Genomic DNA, 10,167 nt, shown 5'->3' on the forward strand with positions numbered 1-10,167 from the left:
GCAGAACACGCCAGCCATTCTAAGATAAGAGAGAAGTTGATTATGTCACCGGACGACTTGACTTTACCGAAAGCCTTAGAGATTGCCTTGCAAATTGAGACGGCCACCGAGCTAGCCACGAAATTGTCTTCCCGCGCTTCTGCGCTGCCCGCGTTTACTCAACACGTAGAGGAGCCCAAACGCTCGCCAAGCCCCACGCCCTCGGAGGAGGCAGAGGGGATATACTTCACTGCACGTCCGCAGTTCCAGTCACGCCGCAGTTGTGGCGATTATGGCTCTTTTTCACACTCCAGCAGGGCGCTAGCGTGCCCGGCCAGGGGGCAGGTGTGTAAAAAGTGTGGGAAGAGCAACCACTTTGCCCGAGTCTGGCGTTCTGCACCAGCCACGACCCGACCACGAAGCTCCCCTCATCTCGGCCCCCGACCTGGATCCTCTTCTGCAGGTCCCACTGCCATACACTCGAGCCCTGCGCCCATACAGTCAGTCGACTCCGCCCAGTTTCCATTCAAGACATGTTCAATTGAATTGGATGGTGTCTGTGTCCCATTGCTGCTGGATACGGGAGCAGCTGTGTCCCTCCTCAACTTGCCCACAGTACAGCGTTTCCTGCCCCAAATACAGCTACAGGCGCCATCAGCAGTGTTACATGGATACGGTAATTCAAGTATTACTCTGGTGGGCTCTTTGACCTGTGGAGTTCGACACGGCAACAAATGCGTCCCGGCCTTCACCTTCCAAGTGGCACAACACGGCGCCAACCTCATGGGCCTGGACCTGATCACCAGCCTATGCTTCACCCTCCTGGACAGCAGGGGTGCAGCCATCTTCCACGTCGGATCGCCATGGGAGCAGCGGTGGCCCCAACTTTTCTCTGGCCTGGGCTCCATCTCTGCCTTCACGCACCAGCCTCTCCTGCGCACGGAAAGGCGCCCCGTCATCTAACCTCTCCGCCGCATTCCTCTGGCACTGCGTGACGACGTCACGGCGGAGCTAAAGAAGCTGCTGGAAGGCGGCATCATAGAACCGGTGGACGCGTCACCATGGATCTCCAACCTGGTGATAGCAAAAAAGAAATCAGGGGGCCTGCGAGTGTGCGTCGACTTGAGGGCAGTGAATCAAGCGGTTATTCCTGACAAGTACCCGCTGCCCACCGCAGAGGAGTTGACCTCTCAATTCTACGGCTCCAAGCTGTTCAGCAAGCTCGACCTCCGTCAGGGCTACTTACAGGTTCCTCTCCACCCTGATAGCCGCAGCCTGACGGCATTTGTCACACACGCCGGTGTTTTCCGCTACACCAAGGTACCTTTCGGCCTCTGCTCTGCCCTTAGCTGTTTCCAGAAGATCATGTCCACCATCTTTGCTGGCATTCCAGGGGTGGTCATCTTCCTCGACGACATAGTGGTCCATGGACCGACACACGCCATCCACGACCAACGTTTGACACAGGTTCTGGACACTTTAACCTCCCACAACCTCACGCTGAATGGGGAGAAATGTCTCTTCTCAGCACCTGAGGTGGAGTTTGTGGGGTTTCGCCTGACCCCAGATGGGCTCAGCCCTCTACAGTCAAACATAGAGGCCATCCAGCGGCTGCCCATGCCTGCCAGTCCGGCCCAGCTCGCCTCTTTCCTGGGCATGACAGCGTATTACTTGCGCTTTCTCCCTCAGTACTCGGCCATTACAGCACCACTCCGTCAGCTCCTCAAGAAGGACGCCACATGGGCGTGGACTCTGGCCTGCACAGGTGCCATCTCCCAGCTGAGGGCCCAACTCATCTCGCCACCTGTCCTCGCCCACTTCGACCCAGCCAGCCCAACACTCCTCACTTGCGACGCCTCCAACTTTGCACTTGGTGCTGTGTTGTCTCAGATTCACGACGGAGTGGAGCGGCCCATCGCCTTCGCCTCACGGGCCCTCAATTCAGCTGAGCAGAAGTACTCCGTAGGGGAGAGGGAGGCCCTGGCCTGCGTCTGGGCGTGTGAGCGCTGGCACATCTACTTGTATGGCCGTTCCTTCACGCTGCGTACCGACCACCAACCTCTCACGTCCCTCCTCGCGACATCTGGATCAGGGCACAGACCTCTGCGCATCCACCGCTGGTATGAGAGGCTTCACCAGTACAACTTCACCATACAGTACACACCAGGCCGGGAGAACGTGGTTGCGGATCTCCTGTCACGATCCACTCAGCCCTCAGCCGTTCAATCCTCAGCCGTGAACCATGTTTCAGACGACATGGACTGCGACCTCATACAGCTCCTCCACTCCCCTCTGGAATCGACAGTGTCATTGCAGGAGCTCCAGCAGGCCTCTGAACAGGACCCGGTCCTGGCAAAGCTTCGCTCCTTCATTCACTCCGGGTGGCCCCCAGCCTCCAGCCTCCCAGATGAACTGATCCCTTTCCACCGGGCGAAGGATGAGCTCTTCTGCTGGGGTGACCACTGCGTGGGACGGGGCCACCGCACCTTCATCCCCGCTAGCCTCCAAGCCCGCGTGCTGGCCATGGTACATGAGGGTCACCTGGGCATCGTCAAAATGAAGCAGCGGTGCCGAGATTCAGTCTGGTGGCCTGGCTTAGATGGTGAGGTCGAGGCTATGGGGCGGGACTGCACTGCATGCCTGGTGAGCGGTAAGACGGGCCCCCCACCGGCACCTCCCCTCCAGCCGCTGCAGAGGCCAGCCACACCTCATGGGAGCATGTCCAGCTGGATATCTGTGGCGAACTCCATGGCGTGCCGCATCACCAACGCTTCCTCATCGTAGCCTACGACCTCCACTCCAAGTGGCCAGAGGCGGTCTCAGCAGGATCAGTCACCACTTCCGTTGTCATTGTCTTCTTGGAATCTCTGTTCACACGCTGGGGCCTGCCGTCAGCAATAACCACAGACAACGGCCCGCAATTTATCTCCTCCGACTTCACCTCCTTTCTCAGTGGCCGCGGCATCAAACACATCCGCACCGCCTTCTACAACCCGCAGGCCAACGGGGGTGTGGAGCGCCTCAACCAGTCTCTGAAAAATGGCATCAGAGCTCACCTGGCAGAAGGATTCCAGTTTCCGGCTGCACTCCGGAGAACCCTGCTGCACTACAGGGCAACTCAGCACTCCACCACAGGTAGTTCGCCAGCGCGTCTCATGTTGGGACGGGAACTGCCTTTGCCGTTGGATCGTCTGCGGGTCCCCATCGGCCCACCATCGTCTGCCTCGCACAACGCACGACACCAGACACCGGAGCAGCTGCGAGACCGGGTCGCCACTCGCCAACACAGAGTGAAACAGCGCTTTGACCGCTCTCACAGGGTTAAAAGCCCCACACTTGCCCCACTGAACTGGGTGAGGATCCGCAGGCCTACCCGGGGCCACAAGCTGAAGTCATTCTGGTCTGCGCCACTGCAAGTGACTGAGCAGCTGGGGCCTGCCACTTTCCGGCTGACGGATGGCACAAGGTGGCATGCCCGCCGCCTTCGCAAGGTGCCGCCGCCTACTGCAGCAGACCTGGAGGCCAACCTGGCCCCTGACCCGGGTCCCACTGGCCCGGACGACCTGGCCAGGCGTCCGGCTCGTACACGGGCCCATCCGGGCCATCTCAGGGACTATCTGCTCTGACGTGTTTCTTGTTTTATGTGCTTTCAGTGTTCTCATACTAACCTTTCTCTTTTTCATTCCTAGGAAGCGATTAGGAGACGTTTCCACTGTGTTTTTTGTTGTTGTTCTACTGTTGCCACGGGAGGGGAGGGGAAAATCTGAGACTGAGCCTGGACTTTATCCGATGTTCGAATATTGTGCGGGAAAGGGTGTAGGTGTTACAAAAAACAGTACTTTCTGAGTTCGACATTTTATGAACGATGTTCCTTGGTCTCCCCTTGGGAGGGGGAAAAATGTTATGTCTGTTTCATTGCCTGTTGATGCCGCATATGTATTGTGTTTGTTTTCATGTCTCACGCACCTCTCACTAGAAGAAATTTCCCCCATGGGAGACAATAAAGCTACTACTACTACTATATTCCCGGATGCTGCTGATAACAATACTGATGCAGGGCATGCTGGGAACGCGGGTTTAGGAGAATAAATGGCTGCTATGCCCAGAGTTGCACATCTCTGTGTCCAGTGTATTTGACCGTAATATAGTACATAACACTAATGATGAGTCATTCCGAGAAATGCCGCGCCATTATGGAGTTAGCTTATTTTAAGCTTTTTGGCGAATAACGCAGTCAATGCATCACGGCTGGGCCAATTTGTAAATATTATTTTCTGATGTTTCCCCGCTATAAACAACCTCAAAAACGCTACACACTTCATCACAAAGGTCTCGTCAATCAAACCGAGGCACAGAGAAGATCATGGAACCACACAGTCTTTCACTGGCCAGTTTTTTCAGAGGTGTCTCACTGTTGCAACTCTCTAGTCTGACCCGGATGCAGGCTACTCCATCAGGTGTCTAGGTAAACATGGTCCGCGTGTGTTCTTATCCCGGCTGCGGCCGTAAAATGAAAAGCTGGAACCCCGACAGTTTTCACCGACTGCCACTGTCTAAAACAGCCATATTACGGGAATGGCTAATAGCATTAGAAGTGGACGAAACTAACATAAAAACCCTGAGGGATCGCGACTACCGTGTGTGCAGGCAGCATTTCAAGGATGATGACTACAAGAAGAGTGAGGGAGATGGAACACCTAAACGAAACCGTCTAAAGAGGAATGCCGTGTCAAAAAGGCGCATGGCTTTGGAGGTATGTTTGAAGAGAGAGAAACATGTATAAATTTGTCTGGCTCATGAATCTTGACTGTCTGTGAATCTGTGAAACTGGTCACAACATCGCGCGTCTTTGCCAGCAAGCTCTCTGTTCTGGGAAGGCATACAGACAGTGGTGCAGTAAATGTAGCCCACTACAGGAGATAAATAAACTGTCAAAACAAGCGCAGGATGTCAAGTGAAATTGTGAGCGACCTGAGGCATTCGAGGTGGTTGATGTCAAGCATGCTAGAGTAGTTCCAGTGAAGTAGACTCTAATTGACGAGGGCGCTCGAGGTCAGATGGTGGACCATTACTCAACGGAGGAGGGCTACGGAGGAATTTTATGAAGTCGTAGGCTACTAGAACTAGAAGTGCTCTTACAGATGTAAGTACACCACCAGTGGTATGATATTACAAAGTTGAATCCATGTTATATCATACCGTGTTGCAATTACTTTGTAAGAGTAGTCTACCTGTAGGCCTACTCTCCATACAACTCTTCAAATCAGCTGCCTGGACACATGGTAGTCGTGATCCCTCAGGGTTTTTATGTCAGTTTCGTCCACTTCTGATGCTATTAGCCATTCCCCATTCCCGTAATATGGCTGGTTTAGACAGTGGCAGTCGGTGAAAACTGTCGGGGTTCCAGCTTTTCATTTTACGGCCGCAGCCGGGATAAGAACACACGCGGACCATGTTTACCTAGCCACCTGATGGAGTAGCCTGCATCCGGGTCAGACTAGAGAGTTTGAACAGTGAGACACCTCTGAAAACACTGGCCAGTGAAAGACTGTGTGATCCGATGATCTTCTCTGTGCCTCGGTTTGATTGACGAGACCTTTGTGATGAAGTGTGTAGCGTTTTTGAGGTTGTTTATAGCGGGGAAACATCAGAAAATAATATTTACACATTGGCCCAGCCGTGGCCCAGCATTGGCTGCGTTATTTGCCAAAAAGTTTAAGCTTAAAATAAGCTAACTCCATAACAGCGCGGCATTTCTCGGAATGGCTCATCATTAGATACATTTTGGGGCATGGGAAATCGATGGTGAAACTTTCATTTTACGCCGGAACTATCCTTTAACATGGTCTTTTGAATGAATGAAGGGTTTGCTCCCTTCTTGTTTATATGATAGAGTTCAGTTAGTTTAGTAGGCCTATTACAGTAAACCATGTCAGTCTGAGAGGCAATGACCACGTCTTTACACCTGGGCCCTAAAATTAAGCATAGTTTTATATAGCAAAATTAAGCATCGTTTTATATCGCATATTATGAAAGTTGTTTGTCAAATTAAGTAAATTATTTTCAATGTCAGGTGAAGGTCAATATTTAATGTGTGCTCTCTAGGCTACAAGCATGCTCTCTGGTGAGCTGTCTGGAAGTTTTTTGTTTTGTTTTCCCTTAACCCATTACCTGGTCAGATGCGTCCTGTAAGAACTTAGTGCTTTTCTTTTCTCTGTTTCTCACTCTCTCCTCCTCTCTCATCTCCTCATGGATCCTCATAGGGTTGAATGCGTCGCGAATTGGGAGAAAATGTAGGTAGGGGACTGATTTAGGCCTGTCTATGAAGAAAAGTATGAAAGACTTGAGCTCGCCTACAGGTATATTACAATGCTACAAAATAACTGGTTAATTTACCACAGGATTCTAAAATTCAGTGACACTGTACATAGCAAAATCATACTTACAATTCCAGGACTAAGCTTACATGGTCTTAATGCTACATGAACTCCTTGCGTAGGCCTACTGTAATATCGAATCCCTTTTTCAGCAGTGAGTTAAAGATTGTTTTTAATTACTTACGGAAAATAATGTTAAAAGCAAATAGGTAGCAGATAGCTAGCTGCGTGCGCAAAGTTTCATGAGCGAAGTAGTCATAGTAGGCCTATAAATAAGCCCAACCCAGCGAGTAATTAATGGCAATGTTATGCAGGAAGCATAGAACTATGACAAATTAATATGGCCCACTGCCATACCCCCAAAATGTCAGGGTGGTGTGTAGGCTATCAAAAAGCCACATAGGCCAATATGTTAAAATTCCGTGAAGACATTGGTTCATGCAGTCTGTATCCAAGGACAACCATGGCTTCACCTATGACAGCCAGCCAACGTCTCCAGTCAACAAATCAAAAGTGTAAGAAAGCGTTTTACCTCCTTTTGGCCATTTCCCCGTCTTTTCACTCTAAGGTGATGTTGTCCACAAGCGTTTATCTTTATGCGTCCTTTTCACGGCACATAGCCTATCAGGAGCATGGGGCTACCACTAAAATCTACCGCCAACCATTTCATTTCATATCAGCGACTGTGGCGAGCTGTAAAACTCTCGCGCAAATTCGAGTTTAGTAGTACAATTCGCCTATGAAGACGTTACTATTATCATCCAGTTATTTGTGTGTTTCGTTTTCATCAGACCTAGTTTGATGACTCGCCTAACCCTGGTGACTGTTCATAAGGCAAAATCCCTCAAATTCTTTTTAGAATTAGCCTACTTTCGATTTTAGAAGGGCAATTTTAGAAGGGCATTTTATCCATAATGTAATGTAAATGTAATGCTGGCCTAATGCTATTTTGGCCCCCATTTATTCTGCACAAAACGTAGCCTAGGCCTCAGGGTTTCCTAAACTTCACCATAGCCTACCATGCCAAGGCCCAAGGCCCTATTTGGTATATAAAAAATAATGCAGATAATAGTAGAGTTCAGAGATTAATAGATTATTACAATGCAGTTCTTAACTAATGGGACTATTGTTCAACCTATTTTGGTATTAGTTATTTAATTCATTAAATTGTTTATTTTGTTTTGTTATACTTACGTATACTGCCAACCCAACCCCCCTAGTATGCACCCCCCCCCCCCCCCCCCCCCCCCCCCCCCCCCCCCCCCCAAGGAGACCCCAGTCCCCACTTTGAAAACCACTGGCCTACCTCACACTATCCACTGAAAGTAGCAGGGTAGGCCCAACATCAACGCAGCCATAAAGCTACATAGGGCCCCATGACGTGAAATAATAATTAAACACACACACACACACACACACACACACACACACACACACACACACACACACACACACACACACACACATGAAAAAGCATCAGGCTCACGTGTGTCTTCTTCATACATTCCCAGTGCATAATGTAGGGTTGAAAATGCCTTTTGATCGAGGATGAAACACAGTTTTCCCTCAAGATTTTAAAAGAGGAAAAAGGAAAAGTGTGACAATGAACTTGGCCGTTTGATGTGGCCAACTCAAGTGTCAGCCATGCGGATGTTACTTTTGTGGAAGGCCTCCTGCCTCGCCCTCAGTGTGCCATGCCATGTCTTCTGTGCCCTGTTACTTCTAGGGGGAACTGGGATGAAACGCTCACATTAAAGTGTGCTGAATTCTTGCAATTATGATTCTTTAATTCTGCACATCTTCAGATTCTTCATCTGGCTTCATAACAGGTAAAATAGAGGAAGTAATTCTGTTATTTAAAAAAGTGTTTTCCGCTATGGATAATATATAGAGATCTTTGCTTCTAGAGTGTGCCAAATTACCAAAAAAAGAGAAGTTGCATATGATCTTAAGTTACAGGTGAATAATCTAAAACCTCTCGAAGACAGCAAGATCACTGCAAGAAGGATGTCTTGGGATTACTGATACTGGCAAGAATGCAAACATGCCAGCGGTCTCGACTCTGGACTGCAAGGGGTTTATATTCCCCCGAAGGAAGAAGCGCTGACAAAATCTCCTGCTATGTCTTATGCTGACATCTCACTTCCCTTTCAGCTTTAACACTGATGCCTTGGGGCAGCCCGCTGGTCACATGGTCTGCAGAAGCTTGGATGCTGCACATGCACTAGATATATCATCGCTACTAGAGTTGCTTCGAAATGGTAAGACTCGATGATGTAAAACAATGATGGAAGATGGGCTAAGATAAGACACGCCGTAACTTATTTGCTTTAGAAAGGACTGATGCATGGTGTCCAGTGAAAATTCCTTCATGAATAGGGGCCCGTATCCAGGGGGAGAGAGAAACCACGACTACATTATCTCTTATTTTATTGACGTTGTTAAAATTCCCATCTAGTTAAATAATGTCCTCATTGACACTGTAAGTCATTACATTGAGATTACTTTCTAACATAATGTTGGTTTCTACATTTGAGTTTACAACATTTATTTCCAATGATATTTGCCATTTCTCAACTAATACCAGGTCTGTAGTAAAAATCAACAGCTCAAACAAATTTGTGTGTGTGCATGTGTATGTGCATGTGTGTGTCCGTGTGTGTGTGCGTGCATGTGTGCAGGGAAGCTGACAAGGAGGGCCCATGATTGGGTTCTCATTACAATTAATGTATTGGTTGGGTGGCCCTTTCAGGGGACTTTGTCCTGGGCCCAGCCAAAGCTGTCAGCAGCCCTACATGTGTGTGTGTGTGTGTGTGTGTGTGTGTGTGTGTGTGTGTGTGTGTGTGTGTGTGTGTGTGTGTGTGTGTGTGTGTGTGTGTGTGTGTGTGTGTGTGTGTGTGTGTGTGCTTTAGGGGAGGGGAGGTGTTTGGGTGTTGTTAGCTGCTCTTCTTGTGATCTTGTGATGGCCATGAAACCAACATCCACTTAGTCATCTTTGGGATCAACACAGCACGTCTTTCAGTAGCCTCTTACTGCAGATGGGGTCGCCGGCGGGCCTATTCACTATATGCTGAAAATGCTCAACTACATCATAACAACATAGCTATGACATTACTGGGTGCCTTAAGTAACAGATTAAGACATAGCCATTACAATTTTGGTGACAGTAAGGTTATAACATAGGCTCTGCGCTAAGGGGTTAATGAAATAATTTCCCACTTTACAGTTTCAAGCTCTGGCCATGTTTTTGCTCTGTCAGGGTGCCTTTACATAGAGATTTCATGCCAAGGGAAGTGTCTTAGAGACCCAGCCAGTCTAAAAAACAAGCAGCCAGGCCAGGATGACAGATTCTGGCTTTGCATGCTGTGTCTTTTTTCCCCATTGAGGTTCTTAACTTGAATGTAATGACCCAGAAATATGTTAACGGTATCAAGGGTAAAAGCTAAGGTGTTTCAATATTCCCTCTAAGCTTTTAATGCCGTGATAAGAATGTGCCCATTGGTCAGCACAAGTATTGTTAGCCCAGTTGAATTCTCCAATGTTAGTTCCTGTTAATGTCCTGTAGTCATACACAAAATTACACATTTGCCAGGTTTGAAACTACATAATTCATGCAGGCTGTTTTTCAATGACAAGACAATGCAAAAGGAAGCAGAAAAACTCAATGCAACCTAGGAAAATGAGGGTTGAAAAACAATTTATGAGGTGTCCCCCGAACGGGAATCCAACACATAAAGGATAATTCCGGCGATGTTTTTTTTTCAATTTAGTTTATTATAGGGACCATGTACAATTAAAACATAAATGTTGA

The 10,167-nt window shown here is 48.7% G+C and overlaps 1 long non-coding RNA gene across 1 annotated transcript in view; it reads right to left on the minus strand.

Moving 5' to 3' along the window:
* Positions 1–7,008, minus strand: part of LOC134446021 (uncharacterized) — a 46,921-nt gene extending 39,913 nt beyond the window's left edge. Inside the window, exons 1-2 of the long non-coding RNA XR_010034372.1 lie at positions 6,889–7,008; positions 6,151–6,299 (exon numbers count right to left, since the gene is read on the minus strand). This is a non-coding gene — a long non-coding RNA (uncharacterized LOC134446021). The remainder of the gene's footprint in view (positions 1–6,150; positions 6,300–6,888) is intronic.
* Between the last annotated feature and the right edge of the window lie 3,159 nt (positions 7,009–10,167).

The sequence above is a fragment of the Engraulis encrasicolus genome, chromosome 3 (assembly GCF_034702125.1).
Source record: "Engraulis encrasicolus isolate BLACKSEA-1 chromosome 3, IST_EnEncr_1.0, whole genome shotgun sequence".
Classification (NCBI taxonomy): Eukaryota; Metazoa; Chordata; class Actinopteri; order Clupeiformes; family Engraulidae; genus Engraulis; species Engraulis encrasicolus.